The sequence below is a fragment of the Nyctereutes procyonoides genome, unplaced genomic scaffold (genome assembly GCF_905146905.1).
Source record: "Nyctereutes procyonoides isolate TBG_1078 unplaced genomic scaffold, NYPRO_anot_genome, whole genome shotgun sequence".
Lineage (NCBI taxonomy): Eukaryota > Metazoa > Chordata > Mammalia > Carnivora > Canidae > Nyctereutes > Nyctereutes procyonoides.
In genome coordinates, this window is record NW_026575123.1 from 3,630,396 (window position 1) to 3,657,342 (window position 26,947).

The 26,947-nt window shown below is 42.1% G+C and overlaps 1 protein-coding gene across 2 annotated transcripts in view; it reads right to left on the minus strand.

Moving 5' to 3' along the window:
* GPR19 (G protein-coupled receptor 19) overlaps positions 1-25,888 on the minus strand; it is a 39,652-nt gene extending 13,764 nt beyond the window's left edge. Inside the window, exons 1-3 of one of the 2 annotated variants that reach the window (XM_055336692.1) lie at positions 23,864-25,888; positions 23,220-23,305; positions 9,298-9,454 (exon numbers count right to left, since the gene is read on the minus strand). The gene's annotated coding sequence lies outside the window, so the exon portion shown is untranslated. Of the gene's footprint in view, positions 1-9,297; positions 9,455-23,219; positions 23,306-23,789 lie in introns of both variants that reach the window. The other variant, XM_055336691.1, reaches the window with a different exon arrangement.
* Positions 25,889-26,947: the final 1,059 nt, after the last annotated feature.

Here is a 26,947-nt window from a genome sequence, read left to right on the forward strand (position 1 = left end):
GCAAAGGAAACAGTCAGCAAAAATTAAAAAGCAATGGGAGAAGATATTTGCAAATGACATATCTGATAAAGGGCTAGTATTGAAGATCTATGAAGAACTCATCAAATTCAATACTCAAGAAACAAACAATCCAGTCAAGAAATAGGAAGAGGACATGAGCAGACATTTCTCCAAAGAAGACCTACACATGGCCAACAAGCACATGAAAAAAATGCTTCATATTACTTGTCATCAGGGAAATACAAATCAAAATCACAATGAGATACCGCTTTACACCAGTGAGAATGGCTAAATTAATAAGACAGGAAACTACAAATGTTGGCAAGGATGCAGGAAAGGGAAACCCTCTTACACTGTTGGTGAGAATGCAAGCTGGTGCAGCCACTGTGGAAAACAGTGTAGAGGTTCCTCAAGAAGTTAAAAATAGCTACCCTAAAACTCAGCAATTGCACGACTGGGTATTTACCCCAAAGATATGGATGTAGTGAAATGATGAGACACCTGCACCCCAATGTTCATAGCAGCAATGTCCAGTTGCCAAACTGTGGAAGGAGCTGAGATGTCCTTTTATGGATGAATGGATAAAGAAGCAGCATACGTACCATTTATATTGACGTGGATGGAACTGGAGGGTATCATGCTGAGTGAAATAAGTCAGAGAAAGACAATTATCATATGGTTTCACTCATATGTGGAGTGTAAGAAATAGTGAAAGATATCATAAGGGAAGGAGGGGAAACTGAGTGAGGAAAAATTGGAGGAAGACAAACCACGAGACTCTTGACCCTGGGAAACAAAGGGCTGTAGAAGGGGAAGTGGGGTAATTGAGTGATGGACATTAAGGAGAGCACGAGATGTGATGAGCAGTGTTATACTATATGTTGGCAAACCGAATTTAAATTAAAAAAAAAATCACTGTCTTGTGCACTTAATATGAGTGAATGTTATGCTACATGAATAAAGCTGTTAAAAAAAAAGTAGGCCTGGGACCCTTGCCTCACTTCCTCACTGCCCTCCAGGTAATGGAAGAGTACAGCTAGGGTGGATCCAAGGCACAGAGTTCCTAGCAGGGAGTAGAGTCCACTGCCCCAGGGGTGGTACCAAAGCAGAAGATCTACTGGCCTTCAAGGACACACACCAGCTCAGACCATAATTATCTGCTATAATCAGAGGGGACACTGGGTGTTATACACAACTGATGAATTATTGAAAACTACATCTGAAACTAATAATGTACTATATGTTGGCTAATTTAATTTTAAAAATCAGAGGGGGGATCCCTGGGTGGCTCAGTGGTTTAGCGCTGCCTTCAGCCCAGGGCGTGATCCTGGAGACCTGGGATCGAGTCCCACATCGGGCTCCCTGCATGGAGCCTGCTTCTCCCTCTGCCTGTGTCTCTGACTCTCTCTCTCTGTGTCTCTCATGAATAAATAAATAAAATCTTTAAAATGAAAAAAAAAATAAAAATTAAAAAATCAGAGGGGATCCAAGGCTAGAGGAACCACTCCATACATTTTGCTGTCTTTACTATCCCCAGGACCTAGGAAACAGGAAGAGAGTCCCAGCAATGTTCGTCACTGACTTTCCCATTAGCCTGGTAAGATGGAGCCTTGCTGTTATTTAAAGGAAATAATGTGTGTAGTAGGCAGAATGCCGCCCCCCCAAGATGTCCATGCCACACAGCAAAAGGGATTCTGCATATATAATTAAGGTTATGAAACTTAAAATGGGAAGGTTATGCTTGATTACCTAGGTGGGCACAAACTAATGAGCCCTTAAAAACAGAGTTTTGTTTAAAAGACGAGAGAGGAGGCAGAAGAAGTCAGAATGATTCCAAACATGAAAAGGAGCTGACAGGCTCTGAGATACCAGGGGCTCACATGTAAGAACCAGGGAGAGGCCACTAGGAGTTATGGATGGCCTCCAACTGATGGTCATCAAGAAAATGTGACCTTGTTCCTACAACCACAAGGCACTGGATTCTGCCAACCATTGCAAAGAGCTTGGAAGGGAAATCATCCTTTTAAAAGGAACAGAGGGTAGCCCGGGTGGTTCAGCAGTTTAGCGCCACCTTTGGTCCAGGGCGTGAGCCTGGAGATCTGGGATCAAGTCCCACATTGGGCTCCCTGCAGGGAGCCTGCTTCTCCCTCAGCCTGTGTCTCTGCATTTGTGTGTGTGTGTGTGTCTCGTGAATAAATAAATAAAACCTTTAAAAATAAATAAATAAAAAGGAACACAGTCCTGCCAACACCTTGATTTCAGCCTTGTGAGATTCTAAGCAGAGAAGCCAGTTAACCCACCCAGACTGCCGACCTATAGAACTGTGACCTAAGAAATAGGTGTTATCTTAAGCCCCTGAATTTTTGCTACTTTATTCTGCAGCAATGGAAACTAATTCAATATAAAACATTTCTTAGATAATTCAGTATGAACACTAAAATTCATACCAGCCATTCTATCACTTTCTACTACCCCACCAGCATCTAGACTATCAGAAACCTTGAGAAGTTTGAACAGTGTAGTGCTTTCTGGTTTACCTTAAATCTGATCCTGAATATAATAAGCACTGAGGAGCAAGACAAGAGACACAGGTCTCATTTTTATATCATGGTAAGGACCTTAAGTCAATCAACTTCTCTGAATCTCCATGTCTATAATATAAATGAGCTGGTCTAGATGATTTCTGAGGTCCTTTTAGCGTTATGAACTAAAACGGATAGGTAGACATTGTAATGAGTGACACATTCATTTAATTTATAATTCACTACCTTTACCTGGAAGAGAACTCACTCCAAGAGTGAGTGCACTTTGATGGGAGGAAAAGGAAGCTGGTTAGGGGTGCTAGGGCTTCTGTGAGCTTCTGATATCCAAGATCAACAGTATGGGTCTCCAAAGAAGAGATGAATGTTCCCTAGAGATCAGCTAAGCAAACCATCCCCCACCCCCACCCCCGCCACCCTTCACCCCCGCCAATTATCCCGGAAGTACCAACAATCTTACTGAAGATTCCCTGCAAGAAGAAGTGGTCTGGTCAAAGAGGACTTGCCATCTGTTTGTCTTCCTTTCTATCTACTACCAAGCTTCTCAGAGGAGAGAAACACTTACTAGAACCCCTGGCTGTCCTCTACCAATTTCCCACAAGTCTCTTCCCAGCACATAATCTTTCAAAATCTGAAGAAAACAATTTGGCCAAGGGATCTGCACCTCCCCAAGTTCAACTTAATTCGTTACCACAGACATTTTTTTAATAGCTTCTGTGTACTATACTTGTTGAGTCTAAAGTAGAAGCAAACAATTGTTTTGGAGGTAAGCACTAAGTTTGATTTTCAAGCTCAGATTTCAGTATCAACATATCTAGTTCTATAATTTATATAGGAAAGAAGTGAGGCAAAAACCAGACACATCACACTCAAAGCAAAGAACTATACAGCAGATGCAATTTTATAGCAATTTGAAAAGAAGGTGAAGTTTTTGTGAAGCACAGAGCACAAACACTGAGCAGAGAGTTACTAAGAACTCTGGTTTTCAGAAGCATTTCTGTTCTGTCTCACATCAAATTCACGGCACCACTCGGTAAATTTTGATTTGCACCACCTTCCTCAATCAGGGTTTTCCAAGAAAGCAAACCTTTAAGTTCATGGAGAAATTATATTTGAATTTGCATTCATGTGCATTTTTCATGGACAAATTATACAATTGGACATAGTCAGCTGTCATTGCAAAATATCTTGAATGTGTATTTGCATGTTTCCCATGGTTAATATGCATTTTAGTATTGTACATTAACTTAGATGCAAGTCAAAATGATACTGCTATCATCCCCCAGAGCTTCTTAGTTCAATCCCCTCTGCACATCAGCCACAGTTGACCCAAATCACCTCCACCAGCCATTTTTAGCCTTTCTTCCTCAGACACAGATGTGACAAATGTGTTCTCATTTGTCATATGACACACTCCTACAGATATATCCAGAATTATGTGCAGCTCTAGGAGCTTGACCTGTAACTCCAACACTGAGTCTTCAACTTAAGAAATCATATGGGAAGATTATGTAAAAATCCTTAAACTGATTCTAATTAATTAAAAAATTAAATCACTAGCAAATCTTGGTATTTGATTTATTAGCAAGCAATTATTTGCAACAGACATCCTTTGGGACATATTTTGATACCATAGTTGAGAAGCATTGCCCTGCTATACTGTAAGTGTACAACTGAAATCTGAATTATTTTTTTAAGATTTGAGAGAGAGCGAGTGCGCACGCATGCGTGCACATGAGTGGTAGGGGGAGGCAGAGAGAGAGATAATCTCAAGCAGACTTCCTGTTGAACACAGAGCCCAAAGTGGGCTCCAGTCTCATGACCCTGAGATTATGACCTGCGCCAAAATCAAGAGTCAGATGCTTAACCAACTGAGCTACCCAGGCACCCCTAAATTCTGAATTCTTGAAGGCTAAGGATGCCTGTCACAGAGAAATGGGGAAAAAACTGTAAAAGAGAGACACATGGCTATTTTTCCAACTGGACAACAGTGGGATACTACAAAACTATTATTAAAAGTCTACTAATGAGCACTTTTTCTGGAAGTAACTAACCCCCTACCTATGATCTATAAAGGCATTGATATTCCAGGTTTCGTAGACTGCACTCAAACTTGAAAGTGTGTTTCCCTCCTTATATGTGGAAGAAAATAACACTTTGCATACTTAAATATGAAGAGGCTATATAATGTAGTGATTGGGAGCATGGGCTCTTAGAGCTGTGGTTCACAGGTAATTGTGCCTCCCAGAGGACATTTGGCAATGTCTGAAGACATTTTTGATGTCACAACTGGGGGACGAGGGTGTTACTGACATCCGGTCGGTAGAGGCCAGGGATGCTGCTAACCATTCTACAGTACTATGCGCCAGCCCCCCAACAACACAGATTTAGCTGGCCCCAAATACCAACAGTGCTGAGGGGGAGAAACCCTGCTGTAAAGCAACCTGCCTGGGTTTCAGCTCACCTAATATCTGTGTAGCCTCTACCAAGTTTGTCCTTTGTCTTTGGCAATAAAAGCAGGATAATAATGTTACCCACCCCACTGATTTGTTGTGAGAATAAAACAGATAACAAAAAAAGGAGCTAAGAACTATGTCTGAAACAATGCCAGTGCCCAACAAAGGTTTACTTTCGTTATCACTGTATGTACTGAGAAAGACTGAGAAAGAAATATAACAAAGTTTTAACATGGATTTTTATTATCATTACCCTTCTGTATTTCCCAAATTTTCTAGAACTGTATTTATATTAACCTACTATCTAAAAACATATATTTAAAGAATGCAGAGGAAAGAACTTTACTTGTGATATAGCTGAAAGAGCAAAGAATTCAGATCCTGGCTCTATCTGCTACTGGGGACTTTGGGCAGGTTGTTCATTTCTCTGAGCTTGTTTCCTGATCAAAAACTGGGGCTAAGAAACCTATATGACAGAGTCTCTATCAGGATTACCCACAACAGACATCCAGTGCCTAGGAAAGTATGCTGAATGAGAGGCTCCATAAGATGATTGCTTTAAAAGTTTAGCCAAGGTAAAATGATTTCACAGACAGGAAAATATATTCATTATGGTACCCCTCTTTTACTTTTGAAACTGTCCTCTTGGAAAGACCACATCTCAGCTCATGCCATTTTTTGCCTTGGTTCATAAAGCAGAAGTTTTGGGGAATCCCTGGGTGGCTCAGCGGTTTAGCACCTGCCTTTGGTCCATGGTGTGATCCTGGAGATCTGGTATCAAGTTCCACATCAGGCTCCCTGCATGGAGCCTGCTTCTCCCTCTGCCTGTGTCTCTGCCTCTCTCTTTCTCTGTGTCTCTCATGAATAAATAAATAAAATCTTAAAAAAAAAAAAAAGCAGAAATTGTGTCCACACTCTGGTTCTCCTGTCTATTCCTTCCCTTTCCCTACATACACATATGCTAGGAAATGATCCAGTCGTTGGGCTGGCAGGGCCTGACTCGTTCAGCAGTGTTTACCAACAACAGGCAAGTTACTATAACTGAAAGGCAGTGTGGTAGGCAGGCAGCACATGCCCGGCTGTACTGGGCTTCCCGAAGGGCTGTTTCTTTTGCACAACTCACTCAGCAGGCAAGTGAAGGTAAGGAGGATGAGTGAATAGGACTCAAGGACCTACACCTTATCTACAAACCCTATTCCTTCTCTCCTTAATGATCTAATTAGATGTGAGCCAAAGAAATAGACTATGTTTGTGAATATTATCATTTTTTAACATAAACTCTACACCCAACGTGGGGCTTGAACTCATGACCCCGAGGTCAAGAGTCATGCCTTCTATCAGGAGCTCCCATAAAGATGACTATTTTAATCCTAATTAGCCTGCTAACTTGAATTCAAATTCTAAGTAACCTTTCAAGATATCTTGAGACAATCTTTTGCACTCAAGTCCTAACTGCCATGGTCTGGGAAAGGCAGCCTGGTTCCAGTCTACTCTGACACCAACGATCCCAGGGTTTTCTGGGGAGGAGTCCTATAGTCTGGTGAGCTCTCAGTTCAGTATTCTGAGGACTGCGAACCACAGCTGATTAGGAGAGGCCTGCCAGGGGCAGGAACTGACCTTCTCATCACATTCAGTCTCACCCAAGGTGAACTATTTCAGTGTTGGGAGATGTTGCCAGGCAAACACCAGAGGAAAATGAGACCCTGAAGGTGCCTGTATATCTAGATATAAACAAAAATACCATCAGAACTTCATTCTAAAGATAAATAAAAAGTCAGGGGGATGGATCTGTAATCCCCAGAAAAGAATTTATAGATACTTCTTGAACTCTAGTGTGCTTCTGCTCCAGGGTCAGTCTGACTAGCATACACAAATTTCAGACATAATTTTGGCTGTTGCCAAGGTCTCTCCCATTACACATTTACCTCTTCACTGTCCTCCCTGTCCTCCCTATGAGCACATGCAGAACAATTTAGGCATGGGTCCCTAAACTGGCTCCAGCAGAACGCTTTCAGAGCTTTCACAAATGGATATTGTGAACTTATCATAAACCAGGCCTTGTGCTAAGTGCTAGAAACCCAACAATGGGCAGCCTGGGCGGCTCAGTGGTTTAGCACTGCCTTCAGCCCAGGGCGTGATCCTGGAGACCCAGGATCAAGTCCCACGTCAGGCTCCCTGCATGGAGCCTACTTCTTCTCCCTCTGCCTGTGTCTCTGCCTCTCTCTCTCTCTCTCTGTCTCTGTGTGTGTCTCTCATGAATAAATAAATAAAATCTTTAAAAAAAATAAATCTAGAAACACAACAATGGAAGATATGGTCCCTTTGCTCAAGCAGCTCACTTCAGATGACTATAGTAGCATAAAAGTGGTACTTGTCCCAGGGAAACATAGATTTCAACAGGAACCAAGGTTTTAATATGAAGTTCAGTATTGTAGGGGACACAATCACTTTCAAAATATTCTTGAGTGAAACCCTGAAGGGAAATATTAATAAAGAATTTCACAAATTTTAGATTTCTATCCCTTTTCTTCCTCCTTGTATCTCTGACCTAGTAACTCCCCTTAGTTTTCCCACAGCATATAAGAATGAGATCAGTTATTCATCATTTATTGTCAAGAACCAGAAGGGAAACTACACAGACCAAAAAGAAATCTTTATATTTCAGAAATCTCTAGAAGTTAAGAAAAAAAAATTTCCTCCTCTTTTGCCCTTAAAAATCTAAAATAATTTGCAAAGAGAGAAATCTATTCCCTTGAAGTATGGTAACATTATTTTAAAGCAATAAATCTAGTCCATTTGATACCATAGTTTATATTCATCATTTTTAGAAGTTTTTAATCTATTGTATTTTGAAAATCAAGTAAGGATTTTTTTTTAAAGGTAGAATGTTTAGGCTAGTCTTATTACTAGATTCAGAGGATGAAAGAATGTTAAGTTTGATTTAAAAAAATCAACCATGATGTAATTCTAGATTTCTTTTTTGCCTTTGGACATCATTTGGTCACCATAGTAACACAGTATTCTACTACCAGATATCTATACGGCACAAAGGGAAGAGAAGAACAGGCAATTATTTACTGGGTTATTTGCGGGGGGTACGGGGTGATGGTGGTAGTGGTATAGGGAAGGTGATTACTGAGATAACTTAAGATTAAATATAGATTCCACTGGAGATCTGTTGGTTTTTTTTTTGTTTTGTTTTTTTGTTTTTTGTGTTTTTTTTTTTTTTTTGAGATCTGTTTTAGCCAGGCAAGCTGATTTGATCTTCTAGTAACGTCGACTGAACAAAATGTGTAACGAAATCAACTGCTGACATCATTTGAAATAACACAAGCAGAAAAGAAGCATAGGTTAGTAGTTAAAATCATGGACTCTGGGGTCAAGTTTCTTGGTTCAAATCCTGTTTCTACTATTTGCTAGCTGTGTGATGCTGGGAATGTTCCCTAACTTCTCAGGCCTTTAGTTTCTTCATTACCAAAATGTGGGCACTAATGTCTCCCCCACTGGGCTATTATAAGGATTAAATGACTGATTATTTGTGCTTTATAATGATGTCTTCTTGCACACAGCAAGAACTTCGTAAGCATTTGTTAAAGATGAAATAAAATTTAAATTTGCTAACTCCCCTTTTTGTGCTGAGTAGAAATGGTCAAAGGTACCAAGATCTGAGTACAGGGAAGATTATTTTAGCCTGTAACTTTGGAAGATTCCTTTGAGAACTTCCTGGGAGACTTCCTGATTGCTATTCTGAAAGATTTGGAAGTCAATGGCACTCTCCTATCCCAAACCAGAGCTGGAAATAATGATAAGCTCTCCTGGTATCAGGAACATCAGAAGGAAGACAATTGCACAGCACAAAGAAACAGCACGCCTGCCCACTCAGGCTCTCTAAACCATTGCCAATAACCTCTGGGAACATGGGCAAAGAATAAGCAACTGGAAAGGGAAGAAACAAGATTTTATTGCAGTGAACAACAAAACGTAGTTGATTTCAGTAATATTATTTTTTCCTCTTTCCAGGACTTAAAGTAAAAAATCATTTTCATCAATTAGTGCTTTATTTTATTAATTATCACTATACACAATTTTCCATCAAATTTTCTTCAACAGGCACTTACTTTGATGAATCTCATTTTACAGAACTATCCAGGCATCTTTTCTAGACCTGTAACAAATCTAAAGCCCCCCAACCAAATCTAAGCCAGGACAAAATCTCTACAAACTGCCTGGAAAAAAAAAGAAGGTATTATGTCCTATAAGCCAAATTTCAGCCGCGATACCACGGGATCCCTAGCACATACCTTCATCTGGACTTGATTTCAGAGATGGTCTCCTTGGGTCTTCTCGATCAGGAATAGCCCTCGCATAGGAGTTTGGAGAATACCATACATCACCAGGAAAGCTTGAGAGCACGTTCATTTCTGTCCTCTGCCTTCCCCTTGGCTCATAGCCTGCTTCCTGGTAGGAAGACAAGATGACGCTGTGCTGGGTTGACTGTTAAACCATCTTCCCGCCCCCAGCCCCACTCTCTTGGTGCCCCTCCCTTCTCCTTTCCAAGGCTCTGGAATGTGTCACATGGGAAATGGATCACGTGGCTCAAGGGGAGAATGGGGCCATCTTCTACCTCCCTTCCCCCACTTTTCCTTTCAGGAGCAAAGCAGCAGAAATCTGTGACCTGATTGGCTCTGACCAAAAATCTCCATATGAAAAGGAGAAAATTCAACCCAAACCTTCAGCCTTCTCCACTTTCTTTTTTGTTTTATTTTTCACCTGAACATTTTATTCTGGACATTCAGAGTTGCTTGGTAGGGAGGGAAATGATACTTTCTGCCCAGCCTTTTTCTTTCTTTCTTATCAATACCCTAACGTGACAAGGTGTTCCCCTACTTCCCTCTGGAGCCCCCTTAGCACGTCGGAGACAAGAGTGTTCAGCACCAAGGACAGCATTACAACCCCTTCCGTCTTCATTAAAGCCTTTTGTCTATTTCACTCTCAGGTAAATAAAAATATTTTAAAAATATTTCTCTGATGTCTTGTGTCTAAATATAAGTCAGTCCATATATTTAGGGCTCGGACTTCCCCTACTATCAACTTATTGCTTCCCTATAAATATAACTTTTACATTTTATTAAACCCAAAGACCATCCTATGCTTATCCTACTACCCACCCACCCCTTAGATATGCTCCATGTTCTTTTTGGGGGGGGGAGAAATGCTCATAAGATAGTTTACTATATGTCCATATATCTATGCTTATAAACAAAACAAATCAAAACAAAATATAGAAACACACAGGATTTTTTGAGTGTGTATGTCAAGAGGTCCTTAGCCTCATTCCTAGGCCTCAGGCAGGGCTGAATTAGAGAGGGAGGGAGGGAGCCTGGTAGAGGCTGTTTTGTGCAGGGTCTATCCGGCTTTGCTGACGTCCCTGTTGCCATGGTGCTAGGTAACTGCAAAAGGGGATGATTTCTTTCAGAAGCGGTCACCATGGGACCCTGCTTACTAAAGAAAAGGAGAGGGGAAGAGGACTGAATTGCTGAGGAGGACTTTCAATTAGCATTTTCAGAGCCAAATTTACCTAATGGGCCCTTTCCTTACTGAATTGTTGCTGACCCTAAATCTTAAAATGATTCTGGCAATTAGTATGGACACTGTGATGGTCACTCCCTCCATATTCCACTGCTTCTTTCCCTAAAAATCTATTTAGGTGCAACTAAATGAAAATGCCAGCTTCACAGAATGACTGTGGAGTGCCATCCCAAAGTAGGGTGGAAGGACACAGGAATCTACTTCTCCTTACGTTGGGGCTTCTGATTTTTATGAAGTCATTCATCCAAGTCCCAACAGCCTTAATTGGGAGATACTTCAGAACCACACCTGGCTGTTGATGCAAGGAACAGTTTGCGAATACTTTACAATGTTATGGGAGAAAGGACCAATATTTTTTAACGTGAGTTGCTGAATTATTTATTTTTTTAAAGATTTTATTTATCCATGAGAGACACAGAGAGAGAGAGAGCGACAGAGACACAGCAGAGGGAGAACCAGGTTCTATGCAGGGGGCCTGATGTGGGACTCGATCCCAGAACTCCAGGATCACGCCCTAGGCTGAAGGCAGGTGAGCCACCCAGGGATTCCAAATATTTTAAATAAAAATAAATTTGATTAGTTTAAGATCCGTCCTTTGGATAAAATTTGGACTGCCTCAAATGAGGATGTGTAATGTTTGTAATGTTTGTGTAATTAGGCTGGCATAAAATTGATTTTTTAAAGATTTTATTTATTTATTTGAGAGAGACAGAGATTGAGAAAGAGAACACAAGTGGGGTGGGGTGAGGGGCAGAGAGAGAAGCAGATTCTCCACTGAGCAGGGAGGATGATATGGGGGAATGTGAGGTTCCATCCCGCCACTCATGACCTGAGCCCAAGGCAGATGCTTAACCAAATGAGCCACTCAGGCATCCGGAATTGATTGTTTCTAATTCAGAGTCCTTACCATGGCAATTCTAAGTATTTATTTGGGGGGGGGGGGCAGATATACTTTCAATGTGCAGGAATGCAAACTCTGTTATAAAAAAAAAAGGGGGATCCTTGGGTGGCTTGGCAGTTTATCGCCTGCCTTTGGCCCAGGGCTTGATCCTGGGGTCCCAGGATTAAGTCCCACATCGGGCTTCCTGCATGGAGCCTGCTTCTCTCTCTGCCTGTGCCTCTGCCTCTCTCTCTCAGTATCTCTCATGAATAAATAAATAAAATCTTTTTTTTTTTTAAAAAAAAAAAAGAGGTGCACAAGGGAGCTGGAGTATGATTTCAAGAAATCGAAGTTCCTTCCTGTCTCAACATTCACAGCTGAGGACATATTTACTTCTTTTACTTTAGGAGAAGAGTCAGGTTAATTCCAGTTTTTCTATGTAAGATTCAGAGAATTTCAACTCTGCTAATTCTGACACTTGCTCCTTTCAGAAAGTTCATTTATCAGGAAAGCAGGATAGGTGTTTGAAGAAATCCTTAGAGAGCCAGCAGGATGGTGACTTCGATATCATCTCCCCTTTCTTAGCCAGTAATAATAACAAGAACAACAACACAAACAGGTAGTATGTAACATGTCCTAGGTGTTCAGCACATGTCATTTAGTCTTCCTATCAAACCAGAGGTACTAGTATGAACTCTCTTGTTTTATAGATGAGACTGAGGCTTCCAGAGGACAGGAATATGCTCCGAACTACACAGCTACTTAGTGTGGGAACAAGGCTTTGGAATATTTAATCTGACTCCAGAGCGGGCACACTATACTATGCTATTCTGCTTCGTGAATAATGGATTGGACTAAAATAACTTGTTGATGTAATGTGATTCACTATGAAGAGCCTCTGACAGGAGAAATAAAAAAAGTTGCTTCAAATTACTTGAGATAAAAAAAAAAAAGACCAAATTATTCATTCCTTTTAGGATGATTGTATGTGTATATCATAGCTGAATGATAAAATAATCATAATTTTTCAAGGAATCATAATCCAGAATATTATTAAGGATGTTTATAAAACATGTGGTGTAATACAATTCTCCCTAAAAATCTTAAATTTGTAATCAACAAACTTATTCCCGGTCATCTGGAAGAAAATAAAAAGACAGTGTCTTCCACCTGAACTCCTAAAACTCCACAGTACTTGTAATTGGGGTAATATTTTTTTTTAGGGGTAATATTCTGAAAATGATTTATAGGATTTTTCTTCTCCTTTGCCTGGGAATCTATTTGCCTTGGAAACAAGGAGTGTGGCACTGTTTCAAGTTACAATGGAAATGGAAAGAAAGAAGGAATTAATATATTCAGCTTCTGAAATTCAAAACAGGAGTGTGCAGCAAGACAAAAGCCTGGAAATCCAGGCTGTTCTTTTCAAAGTCATTCTTGAAATTCCTTTATTTATGCCTTTACTTGTCATCAACCAAACATAGGAGAATTTGCTTAGAGTGTTTGGTACTCTAGAGAGGTCTTCAGGCTGGGGCAGACAAAAAACTTTTCAAGGGGTCCCAGAGCATGCAGTTAGTTTTATTGGAACAATTTCTGGATCCTCAACTTCCACAAGTACACTTTCTAAAGCTGATCTTCCTGAAAACCTGTGCAGTCAAGATGTCATACTGATTGTTGGTTCCCACCTACTAGTTTTCCTTCCATTTTACCATAGAATGATGAACTCTCTTCCACCTTTACCTCAAATCCTACAGTGGTAACCTACCTGAATTTAAAAAGCTCCTGGGAATGGAAGGAACAACTGGAATTATTGGAGATGCTCTTGAGATACTAGTGGCTAGCCCCAATAATTGAGCAACAAATCCTTTTAAAATCATGAGTTTTCTGATTGCTTTAAACAGAATTGAAAGCAAACCACTATCCAATTACCTACCAAGAGATTCATTAAAATAGTTTTCTTAAAAGAAAGCTCTTTTTACAGAAGAATGCCAGCTAATGAATGCAGAGTATAATAGCCAGGGCACCATTTCTGCAGCCCCCAATGAAATAACCTACTTAGGCAAGGACTAAAATGGATATTCAAACTATCAAATGAAAAGCTGTTGAAAACAGGTTGTTTGTAGATTATTTACAAACTGCAAAAGGAAATGTATCCTTTTTCCAAGGTGAGACTGGAAGGTAGGAGTCACCATCTTAATCAGGTGACCAAATTTAGCATCACTAAAAGTGAGACAACCTCAAATTATGTGCCTAACATGAAGTAATGTCACCTACCCAACATTAATAATCAAGTATTCTTCCTAAAAATGTTTAACCTGAATGTAATTAAACCTCTATTCATAATGTCCAGTTTTTTTAAAAGGGCAGGGGTTAGAAAACAAGTTAGAAGACATTATGAGGAAATAATCAGCCAAACTGAGACTATAGAATATTCTACAAGGGGACTTGTGTGGATTCATCAAAAAGTCAATGTCGTGGGCCATCTGAGTGGCTCAGTCAGTTAAGTGTCTGACTCCTGATTTCGGCTTAGGTGATGATCTCAGGGTCGTGAGATCAAGCTTTGTGTAAGGCTCCATGCTTATATGGTCTCTCCCTCTCCCCTCTATCCCCCACCCCACCACTTGCATACTCTGTCTAAAAATAATAGTAATAATTAATTAATAAGTCAATGTCATGGGATCCCTGGGTGGCGCAGCAGTTTGGCGCCTGCCTTTGGCCCAGGGCACGATCCTGGAGACCCGGGATTGAATCCCACATCGGGCTCCCAGTGCATGGAGCCTGCTTCTCTCTCTGCCTGTGTCTCTGCCTCTCTCTCTCTCTCTCTCTCTCTCTCTCTCTGTGTGACTATCATAAATAAATAAAAATAAATAAATAAATAAATAAAGTCAATGTCATGAAATTAAAATTACAAAGCTATGATATTTGCAGGGCATGCTGTTACAGATTCAAAGAGACTAAAGACCACAACATAGGATTTACTGAGATGCTGACTGGGGAGGGAGAAAGAATGGATATAATGCAGATATAAAATATTGTTGGGACAACTGGGGAAATGTGCATTGTGAAATGGTTATTAGATGATATCACAGAATTGTTATTTATATTACGTGTGAGAAAGGAATTGTGGTTTATGGGAGAATTTTCTTATTGTTAGGAAATGCTGCTGTATTCAGGATAAAGTGTCAAGACAAATGCAAGTTACCCTCAAACGGTTCAAAACAAGAAAATTGATGTATGTACATATGCAGAAAGGACAAGTAAATATGGCAAAACATTAACAATTGGTGAATATAGGTGAAGAGCATATGGTTGTTTATTGTACTCATCTTTAAATTTTGTCAGCTGAATGAAAAAGTAATAAATACTGCTCTACAGTAGAACAAGGGACACGCCACATGGAGTCTGTCGCTTTCCAGCACAGTGTAGTGAGAAAGAAAGATAAAGGAGACTAAAGCTGTCAGGAAAGTAGGCTCGACCTCTTTCAAAGCTAAAGTTGGATTGGAGTGTATTCATTTTCTACTGTGGCTGTAACAAATTACCATAAGCTTAGTGGTTTAAAACAAACAGATGTATCATCTTACAGTTCTGTAGGTTAAAAATCTGACTGGGCTAAAATCATAGTGATGGTAGGGCTGCATTCCTTTCTGGAAGCTACAGAGAGAATCTATTTCCTTGCCTTTTCCAGCCACTCACATTCCTTGGCTCACAGCCCCCTTACTCCATCTGTAAAACCAACAACTTTGGGGATCCCTGGGTGGCTCAGCGGTTTGGCGCCTGCCTTTGGCCCAGGGCGTGATCCTGGAGTCCCGGGATCGAGTCTCACGTTGGGCTCCTGGCATGGAGCCTGCTTCTCCCTCCTCCTGTGTCTCTGTCTCTCTCTATCATGAATAAAAAATAAATAAAATAAAATAAAATAAAATAAAATAAAATAAAATAAAATAAAATAAAATAAATAAAATAAAATAAAATAAATAAAATAAAATAAAATAAAATATAAAATAAAATAAAATAAAACCAACAACTTTGTATCTAACCATTATTCCACAGTCACATCTGCCTTGGACTCTGGCCTCAGACTGGAAAGATTCTTTCAAGGACCCATGTCATTAGAATGGGCCCACCCAGAAAATCGGGTAATCTCCCCTCTTGAGGTCCTTAACTTAATCATATATACAAAGTTCCTTTTATTTTTATAAGGTAACATATTCACAGGTTTCAGGGATTGGGACATGGACATCACTAAGGGGCCCTTATTCTGCATACCAATGAGTCACTTCCATGTTGGGAGGATCTCTACCTTTGGTACTCTTTTGGAATGATTGCCCAGGCCCCTCATATCTCACTCTCTGCACTTTCCATGGCTGTTTGGGCCAATGGCAAGTCTCTAACAGTGTAGTCAGACAGAGAGAGAGCAGTCAACTATCCTAGGCTGTTTCTGTTCCTTTGAAGCATGGATGCTGAACTAACCATCATGGGTGGGGGGCTGCCATGGCCGGCTGAGGTGATTTCATAGCAGGGGCCAAGGGGAAGCTGAGTCCACAAGAGGAAGTACCCAATACTCCCTGGGAGATTTGCCTAAAGCCAAAAATGGGCCATGAATTCACCAACTGCAGGCCAGCAAGTTCCCCAGAGATCAGGCCCATAAAGGGTATCCTGCCAGAAAACTGCCAGTATATACTCTAGGTCCAGAATGAAACCAGGCGATATGATCTCTCTCACCAATTCTGCACGGATGTGTACATTATCCCTCTCCACCCTCCATACAAATGGATGTTATCTTTAGAGAAGATGCAGGACCTCCTTAGGAGGTATTATGATGGGATCCCTGGGTGGCGCAGCGGTTTGGCGCCCGCCTTTGGCCCAGGGCGCGATCCTGGAGACCCGGGATCGAGTCCCACGTCGGGCTCCCGGTGCATGGAGCCTGCTTCTCCCTCTGCTTGTGTCTCTGCCTCTCTCTCTCTATCTGTGTGACTGTCATAAATAAATAAAAATTAAAAAAAAAAAGTTTAAAAAAAAAAAAGGAGGTATTATGAAACATGCAACATTTTTATCCAAAGGACACTTATGCAACTTAAAAGAATTATTTTTTAAAGGATTGTTTAAATAATGAAATTGAACTATATTTGAAACTGAATTAGACACTTTGTTTTTTTTTTTCCTGTAACCTAACAATTGTGGTAGTTTGTACGTGTGTGTGGTGGTGGTGGTGGTTGTTTTAAAATATATCCACAAATTCTTTGATATGCCTCCCTTCTAATACCACCCTCCTGGTAGGTGTGGCTCATTTAGTAGCCTATTTCCAGTGATGAGAATGTGGCAGAAAGGATTCTATTGTAACCTTTGAAGCCAGATCATAATAAGGATAATAAGGATAGTTTCTGCCTGACTCTCTAACATCTTGGATTACTCATCCTGGCGGAAGCCAGCCACCACATCAGAATGACATTCAACCCATCTCATGAAGGGGCTCACATATGGAAAACAGGCCTCTTACCAACCAGCACCAAGGAGCAACCAGCTGAGTCGCCATGGCAGCAGATCCTCTAGCCCTAGTCAGGTGACTGCAGTCCTTGTTAACATTGGGACTGCAACTATGTGCCAGACCCCAAGCCAGAATTGTCCAGCTAAGTTCCTCCCAAATTCCTGATCCACAGAAATTATGAAATAATTTTTATTGTTGTTTTAAGTTAGTAAGTTTTAGGGTATTTTGTGTGTACTTTTTTAAGATTTTACTTTTTTATTTGAGAGAGAGAGAGGGCTCACACACAGGAGGGAGGGGAAGGGCAGTGGGAGAGGGAGCAGCAGACTCCCTGCTGAGCAGAGACCCCAATGCAGGGATCAGAGCTCGTTCCCAGGACCCCAGGATCATGACCCAAGCTGAAGGCGGACACTCAACTGACTGAGCCACCCCACCCAGGAGTCCCAGTATGAGAGAACCTTGTTATGTAGCAGTAGATAACTAATACATAGATGAAAACTCTAGGGGAAAAAAAAAGATACTTACTCTTTCTTGGCATAGCTGAGCTATAATAAGTTAAATAAATGTCCCTCTTATGTATGTGTGTTCTTTACATGGAAGGTATGTCATAATGGTTTCATGAGGCCAAGACATTAGGAAGGGGAGAACAGGGCAGCCCCGGTGGTTCAGCAGTTTAGCGCTGCCTACAGCCCAGGGCGTGATCCTGGAGTCCCGGGATCGAGTCCCACGTCGGGCTCCCTGCATGGAGCCTGCTTCTCCCTCTGCCTATGTCTGCCTCTCTCTCTCTCTCTCTCTCCTCCCTGAGTATTCTCATGAATAAATAAATAAAATCTTAAAAAAAAAGGGGGGGGAGAACACAACTAGCCACTTACAGTGCTGTCTGGGAGGCTGGGGACAGTAAATAGGTGGAAGAAGATTATAAAGACTCAGAACTGTACAAAACTTAAGAACAGGAATACGGACCTAAGACGGGACTGAAATAAGGGACCGGAAAGCTGTCAGAGCCAAGGCAGCCACTGACTCTCCCTCTTTATCTACAAGGATACAATGCTTATTGTCTCCTATTCCCTCTTCGTCAGCTACACTCACCTGCTTCTCTTTTGATATCAGCTCATCCAACTTGACACTGCATTACTGGCCCCCCAAAGCTGGCCCCAACAGGCCAAGTTGGCTTTGAAACATACCTGACCTTACAAGTTCAATGCTCCTATCGAAGTAAGCCAATCTCTCTTTTTTTTAAGATTTTATTTATGTATTCATGAGAGACATAGAGAGAGAGGCAGAGATATAGGCAGAGGGAGAAGCAGGTTCCACAAGGGGAGCCCGATGTAGGACTTGATCCTGCAATCCAAAATCACGCCCTGAGCCAAAGGCAGGTGCTCAACCACTGAGCCATCCAGGCGTCCCAGAAGTCAATCTCACTTAAAAACAGAACTACTGTATGATCCAGCAATCCCATTTCTGAGAATATCTCTAAAGGAAATAAAACCATATCTTGAAGAGATATCTGCATTCCATGTCCACTGAAGCATCATTCACAGTTGCCAAGATACGGAGTCTAAGTGTCAAGAGATGAATCGATAAAGGAAATAGGATACACAGAGAGAAATATTATTCAGCCTTTAAAAAGAAGGAAATCCTGCCGTTTGTGACAACATGGATGAACCTGGAAGACATTATACTAAGGGAAATAAGCCAGACAGACAAATACTGCATGATCTCACTTATATGTGGTATCTAGACAAGTCATGTTCATAGTAAGTGACTAAAACAGTAGTTACTTATAAACAAAGTAGATGCTCAATAATAATGTTCCAGCACATTGAACAAACTTGACTTTGGGGACTAACTTAAGGCAATTTAATTTTTATTTTCCACTGTCACAGTGAAAACACTCTGTAGGGGTTGGTTCTTTTCCCATCCTGAATATAAACTTGGGTAGTCCCATTCCTTTTTCTGGTCACCTTTAGTTAAGAAAAGTTAGTAACTAAAATACCCAGTCTTGGGACGCCTGGGTGGCTCAGTAGTTGAGCGTCTGCCTTCGGTTCAGGGTATGATCCCAGGGTTCAGGATGGAGTCCGGAGTCCTGAGTCCTGTATTGGACTCCCTGTGGGGAGCCTGCCTCTCCCTCTGCCTGTGTCTGACTCTATCTCTCTCATGAATAAATAAATAAAATCTTTTTTTTAAATTTTTATTTATTTATGATAGTCACAGAGAGAGAAAGAGAGAGAGGCAGAGACATAGGCAAAGGGAGAAGCAGGCTTCATGCACCGGGAGCCCGATGTGGGATTCGATCCCCGGTCTCCAGGATCGCGCCCTGGGCCAAAGGCAGGCGCCAAACCGCTGCGCCACCCAGGGATCCCTAAAATCTTTTAAAAATAAAATAAAATACCCAGTCCTGCATAATAGTCACAATTTGCCACCTGACTTAAAGTCAATGCTTTCCCCCTCCTTCCAGTTTGTGCCTCCTACATTTAGGAAAAGAGTGTGGCCACTTCTCTCTCCCTGACTTGTCTAACAGCACTCCAATAACTCCATTCAAATATCTTCTTTGGGGCAGCCCAGGTGACTCAGTGGTTTAGCGCTGCCTTCAGGCCAGGGCTGAAGATCCCGGAGACCCGGAATCGAGTCCCACGTCAGGCTCCCTGCATGGAGGATGGTTTCCCTCTGCTTGTGTCTCTGCCTCTGTGTGTGTGTGTGTGTGTGTGTGTGTGTGTCTCTCATGAATAAACAAAATCTTAAAAATCTTTGAAACTCCTTTACTAGTCTTCATTTTGACTTTTTATGCCCTTGATATGAGAGTTCAAGAGTAGCCTAATCAGTTCTTACCTTCCTATAAATTGTGTAAGTCCTACAGAGTGGTCTGTCTGTGGTACTTCTTGTCATAGAATCTCAGACGGCACTTCTATTTTAACATATTTTTATAACAGCTGAACTAAGCTGTCACTACTTGGGATTTTTCTATTTCTTTAAATGTTTTATTTATTTATTTGACAGAGAGAGAAGTACAAGCAGAGGGAGCAGTAGCGAGAGGGAAAAGGAGGCTCCCTGCTGAGCAGAGAGCCCTATGTGGGGCTTGATCCCAGAACTCTGCGATCATGACCTGAGCCGAAGGCAGACCACGCAGGCGCCCCGGGATTTTTCTAACTTTCAACACACTTCCCTCCTTACCCCAAGTCTCCTATCCTCCTACCTCCATTCCACTACTCACTTATGTATGTTCTACTATATCCCACTTCATAATCTTTGCAGTCTCCCTTGTCTCCCCCCTACCCAGTAATTTGTAGTCATTTCCCCAATGTTCTTTCAAGGGACTAGACAAACTAATGTGCTTCTCAAGAAAAGGGACCCAGTTAAGGACAGGCTACCCTATGTGGCAGAAGATAGCCCTGGCCATTACTGCTACATTTAGGTCTAGGCATCCAAAGACTGAAGTAGTATGGTGGTTTCAACATCTGAATCACTTATATCCCTAGAAACTAGAGTTGTCCTACTAGAAAGGCACTTGTCTCTTAGAAGCTCAAATGCCTGACCCAGACATACCATTGCTTCTGTTCAAGTCACTCTCCACATTCACTGAAAGGTTACAAAAACAGGCTTGCATCTCACTTTTCTTATGTGTTAGTATCAACAAAACCACTTGTGTAGTCAGAGCAGCCACAACAACTCTCATAGGTTTCGGTGTCAATGTCCTGCTGCACATGCTTTCCCACAAGCACCTTCTCACCAGAGAAGAACACCCATATACATACACTTCAGTGATACCACGATGCCCCTCCCCAACCAATGGAGCAGAGCCAGTTATAAAAGTTTCCTCCACTCCACTATGGACTTCAGCTCAAGATTCACCACATGATAGGGACACCTGGATGGCTCTGCGCTTGAGCATCTGCCTTCGGTTCAGGGCATGATCCTGGAGTCCCAGGATGGAGTCCCACATTGGGCTCCCTGCAGGGAGCCTGCATCTCCCTCTGCCTGTGTCTCTATGTCTCTCATGAATAAATAAATAAAATCTTAAAAAAAAAAAAAGATTCACACAAGGTAAAGCAATAAAGACATCATCATTGGTATTGCCTGTGCTAGCTCAAAGGATGACCTTGGGAGGCTCAAAGTCCTCCATCTCTACAGCAAGGCCCATATACTCCGGGGGACTGTATTAACAACCTCATCACTCGCCTTTCCCAAATCAGGATGCTTACCACATTCTTATTATAGTGGTCTCTTTTCCTGAATATAGCTCACTATGCCCTATTCATCTGCCCATCTCAAGCACTAGCCTTTATTCCTCTAAAAATTTTTCGAATACATAGGTATACAGATTGATCGATCATCTCAAACCACAGGTCTAATTTCTTTCTCCTTCTAGAGGGAATTCTTTTTTTTTTTAATTTTTATTTATTTATGATAGTCACAGAGAGAGAGAGAGAGAGAGAGAGAGAGAGAGAGAGAGGCAGAGATACAGGCAGAGGGAGAAGCAGGCTCCATGCACCGGGAGCCCAACGTGGGATTCGATCCCGGGTCGCCAGGATCGCGCCCTGGGCCAAAGGCAGGCGCCAAACCACTGCACCACCCAGGGATCCCCTAGAGGGAATTCTTAAAGCAGTAGTTCTAGCTTCAGCAGCAAAATGAAGAGCTTTAAAAAACATTGATGCCCAGGCTCCACTACCAGAGATTCTGATTTAATTGATGTAAGGTGAAGCCTGGGCCTTTTTTTAAACCTCCCCAGGTTATTCTATTTTTTTTTTTAAGATTTTATTTATTTATTCATGAGAGACACAGAGAAAGAGAAGCAGGCTCCATGCAGGGAGCCCGATGTGGGACTCGATCCCAGGACTCCAGGATTACACCCTGGGCTGAAGGCAGACACTAAACCGCTGAGCCACGCAGACGTTCCTCCTCAGGTTATTCTAATGTGAAGGCAAGGTAAACAACCTCTCTGAAATAGAGATGGCTCTATGCTACATTGAGCTTCCATATTTGAGGAGCAGATGGCATACATAAATGTGGGATACTCAGCGAAGAAACTTTAATTTGTTGATTATAAATTATATTATCAAGTTCTGTGTAGTAACTCAGCCTTCTAAACTACCTCATTTCATCTTTATAATCATCCTATAAGGTAGGAACTGTCATCCTTATTCAGCGAAGAAACTTTCATTTGTTGATTATAAATTATATTATCAAGTTCTGTGTAGTAACTCAGCCTTCTAAACTACCTCATTTCATCTTTATAATCATCCTATAAGGTAGGAACTGTCATCCTTATTCTACAGAGAGGGAAACTGAGGCCCAGGGAAGTCACACAGAATAACTGTCATAACCAACTGAGGCAAACCCCAGGTCTGATTCCCAATTCCACACACTTTCTGTGACACCATATTGAGATGTCATCCCTCGTACAGCTGGATGATCCCACTCCCTAAAACAAGACACCCCGGCTTTCTCCCAGAAATCCAATTCTATTGGATCCATGAATATTGGGGGGAACATTTTCCCATAAATGGCACACATGGAGCCCAGCTACTAGGCTGCATTTTAGGCTGCTAAAATGCAGTATGAAGTGCTCCAAGGGAGAACTTCTTGATAGGGGACTGCCATATCTAGGTCTTTATTGAAGAAATTTCATTATATATAATTATATAATACCTGGATCCTTTGTCCATCACTGCTTAACTTAAATCCTGCGGCTTTCTATATTTAGATTTTCTTACAGATGAAGCTATATTACCTACCTACAAACCACTGCTTTGGTGGTCTAGTAAAATTATGTACTCCATCCCTCCTGTCCCTTGTACTCCGGACAGTACACATACATTCAAAATATAGTGGCTGGGATCCCTGGGTGGCGCAGCGGTTTGGCGCCTGTCTTTGGCCCAGGGCGCAATCCTGGAGACCCGGGATCGAATCCCATGTCGGGCTCCCGGTGCATGGAGCCTGCTTCTCCCTCTGCCTCTCTCTCTCTCATTCTGTGTGACTATCATAAATAAATAAAAATTAAAAAAAATTAAAAAAAAATAAAATAAACCAAGTTTCCTTTAAAAAAAAAAACAAAATATAGTGGCTAAGCTGCATAAAATTGCTGCCAGTATCAAGAGGGACTCTAATACCTAGCGAACCGGGAAGCCAGAGCTAGAAGTATGTATTTTTGTCATGCACCAGTGGTATGTCTAGTGGACTTGGTAACTAAATTCCACCGCTTCACCCCATGAAATCCACACTTCATTCTGGCTGAGGTATAGACAGGGTGGGTGGGAGGTGGGAGGAACCAGGGGACTTACCGGCAGGCAGCGCTTCGGGTGTCTGGATGGTACCAGTCAGATGCTGCAGGACAAAATCCAAAGCTTGTGCAATTGTCCCATGTATCCTGCAAAAGAGGTAAGATTAGTCAGTTCTCTCAAGACAGTTCCCAAATACCCGACCCCTGCTACCTTAAACGGTTCCTTCTAATCCTAACCTCAGCCCTTGTTCAGGACTACGGCTTTTCGAATCCTCCTTGTCCCACTCAGGGAGGGACTTCCCAATTTTCACCTTACAAATCACGGCCTACTCATTTCTACCTTTACAAACAAGCATAGGTTCACACTATTTCAAGGGACTTTTTTCCACTGCCAACAGTTGTCTTTCTGGTCTCACCTTTCCCTCGTGGGGTATAGTTCCTGCCTTCATTTACCTCTCAAATTCTCAAATTTTCCCATCTTCTTCCCACTGCATTACCTTAGTTCAACAATCTCCCTTAGTCTCTACGAAAAAAATAAAATAAAATAAAATAAAAAATTTAAATCTTGGCCCTCTCAGATTTACTCCTCTAAGTCCCCGAGTCATCTTTCCAAATACAGAAGAGTCATCACCCTCATTTTGAAACCCTGGTCGGCTCTCCCACCCCAACTGCTTGAGTAGTGGATTCGCTGAAAATTCGTCTCACACAGACTTCACGGCCAACGGCTATTAAACGGGGAGAAGGGACGCCCATGCAGTCATGCAGAGTTGTTGACTGCAAAGTCTCGGAAGAATGTAGTGTTGTGTGTTTGAATCCCTCGGACCCTTGTGGAGGGGCAGATTCGGCTTACGGCCAAGCCTCAGAAAGCCTCGAAACTTTTTCGCGCTAAAAAGGAATTAGTCAGGCGCATGCGCAGACGTGCCCTCGGAGGTTCCGCTCGACGCTCGGGCAGATCTCGCGATGTTTGCGGCGGCCGCGAGAAGAGAGTTTGTTTTTTTTTGTTTTTTGTTTGTTTTTTTCTGGCGTTGTGGTGCCTTCCTCCCCCCGCTCCCTCTAAGCGCCATCCCTCCCAATCGGGGTGGATTCGTGCTGTAAACAAACACGGGAGATCCGAACTCCGCGGCGAGAACAAACGAGGCCGAGAGAACTCGCCGACGCGCTGGCTGGCGGCAGGTCCCGGGGAGGAGGAATTCTGCAGCCTTCGCAAGGCCCCGAAGGCCGCGCCTGTTCCTCAGAAGTAAAAACAGAAACAGCCCGGCAGTTTATCACCTCCAGAAGCGGTGTTTTGGTTTTGCTTTTCCACTTTCCACTTTGCGAAAAATCCTCCGCCCGCCCCCCCCCCCCCAACCGGGTTTGTCCTCCTCCTGGGACTGCGCCTGCGCGGCGCTTGGTTTACCGCCTCCCGCGGCCGCGCGGTCCCGCTTCCCGGGCGCCGGCGTTCGCGGCCTTCGTGTGTGACTCGTAATCAGAGCCGCGCTCTCAGCCAGGAACACGGCCTGGAAGCGAAGAACGGGACGTTGGAAGTGTCGCTAGTTCAGTGAAAATACGAACGGTAATGAAAACCCTGAACGCCCAGAAATCGCTGCCGTGTCCGACCTGCGGTGGGATCAGCCCGATGGTGAGCGTGACCGGGGTGAGAGCGCCTCCCAGCCGTTGCTAAGGAGCGGTGAGCGGGCCGCCGCGAGCCCCGGAGCGCAGGTAGTATTTAGGCACACATCGAACACAGGCAGTGTTATGCACGGGATGCAAATAAGCCTAGCTCAAAAGCCATCTTGCTCCAGCAGACACCCTCCTCCCACCCGCAGGCAGTACCTGCTTGATCAACACAGACTCTTGAACAAAGTCAAAGAGGCGGCCATGCAAATTTTGGAACTAAAAAGAGAGGTGACTCTAGAAGCGATAGCGCTAAAAGCACAAACCAACCAGCGGATTTTAAAAGGTGGTTGTAAGTTCCCTTAGGAATCCGTTTCCCATGGGTTAGAAGTCTGTGATACTTAGAAAATGAGAAGATCTTGTAGCACTTAGTGCTACAGATTTAGGACAACCTGAAGACCCAAAAAAGGCGGACAAGCTGATTTTTAAGTATCTTTACGGAAGATTTTTCTAGAGATGCATTTTGATGTGCTTGGAAAGAAACACATTAACGGGTAAATTCAGCTGGATCTGAATCTTTACCTTAGAATTGGACAAAAGCATAGATGTTAGCAATTTGGCAATTTTCTTGCACTCTATTAAGTTTTAAATGATGAAGACTTGGATTTGGGGTAGAAGAAAACTTATACAAAATAAGGTGAGACTTTTAGGTAGCATGAAATTACATAGAGAAAAATGCATGTATATGTGTGCCGCTGAGGCCAGATTTTGAAGGCTTTGGACATTTACAGCATGGTCCACATAGAGCCTTCACCTTAAAAAATTACCTTCTGGGGGTGCCTGGGTGGCTCAACCAGTTGAGCCTGGCAGGGGTGGTGATCTTGGGGTTTGGCAAGGTAGCATCCCATATTGGGTACCTGAGTCTGCTTGGGATTCCCTCTCTCCTTCTCCCTCTGTTCCTACACCCTCCCCTGCTCACATGAGTGCTTGCACTCTCTTGCTCTCAAATAAATAAATTTAAAAATTAGCCTCTGGAATTTTCTTATGTTCAACATGATAGTAAAATTTAGTAAATCTGGTAGTGTGGATGCTTACCTTTCAAGGCATATTTGCACCAAAGTCAGAAGTGACTTTAAAATCCTGCTCTGTTATCTAGAAGTACATTCATTTGGTTGAGGAAAGTGATAACCTGTTTTCTAAGCCAGGATTGAATTGACATTTTCTTCATAAAGGAAAAGAAATGTAGATAAGGTGAATTGATTCTTTGTTCACCTTAATGATTAAGACTGACTCATAAAGACGGCTGGGTTACTTTGTTAAGGCAATCAACAACTTTAAAACAAACAGTACTTTTATTGCACTGGATGAGATGACTCTACTGAAAATTAAGTATGGGAATTGGATGAAAGTTGATAAAGAACTGTGAATCCTTTGAGACGCCTGGTTCATTTACATGTGATAAAAATGTTAGTATAAGACTGATAAGTGGTCAAACAAAACTTCATCTTTGTTCACTGAAAAAAAAATCCTTTGATGAGTAAAAGAAATTCACAAGTGGAATGGTTACCCATTCAGTCTGTCATATGACTCAGCAGGAAATATACTTCCAAAATTTCCACAATTAGTAGCTGAAAAAATTACCGAGACCATTTTTTTAGCAGCATTCTGGGCACAATGTCCTCTGATTTACCCTGACACTATAAAGCAGTGAAAAAAAAAAGCCATTTTATTTATTTATTTTTAAAGATTTTATTTATATATTCATGAGATACACAGAGAGAGGCAAAGACACAGGCAGAGGGAGAAGCAGGTTCCAGGCAGGGAGCCCGATGCGGGACTCTATCCTGGGTCTCCAGGATCAGGCCCTGGGCTGAAGGCGGCGCTAAACCACTGAGCTACCTAGGCTGCCCTTGTTGCCATTTTAATCCACATATTTATGTGAATCTGGGTTCTTGAATTATTGTGACCCTGAGACAAGTAAGAAACTATTGAGCAATGAATCTGATATACATTACCGATTACTCAAAATTGGTTGAATCAGTGATCTTATTAACTGCGTTATGGAAATTTTTTTCAAGATAGATAACTTTAAACATCTTTTAAAAGTATTAAACACAGGAGCACCTGGGTGGTTCAGTGGTTGAGCATCTGCCTTTGGCTTAGGTTGTGATCCCAGGGTCCTGGGATCAAGTCCCA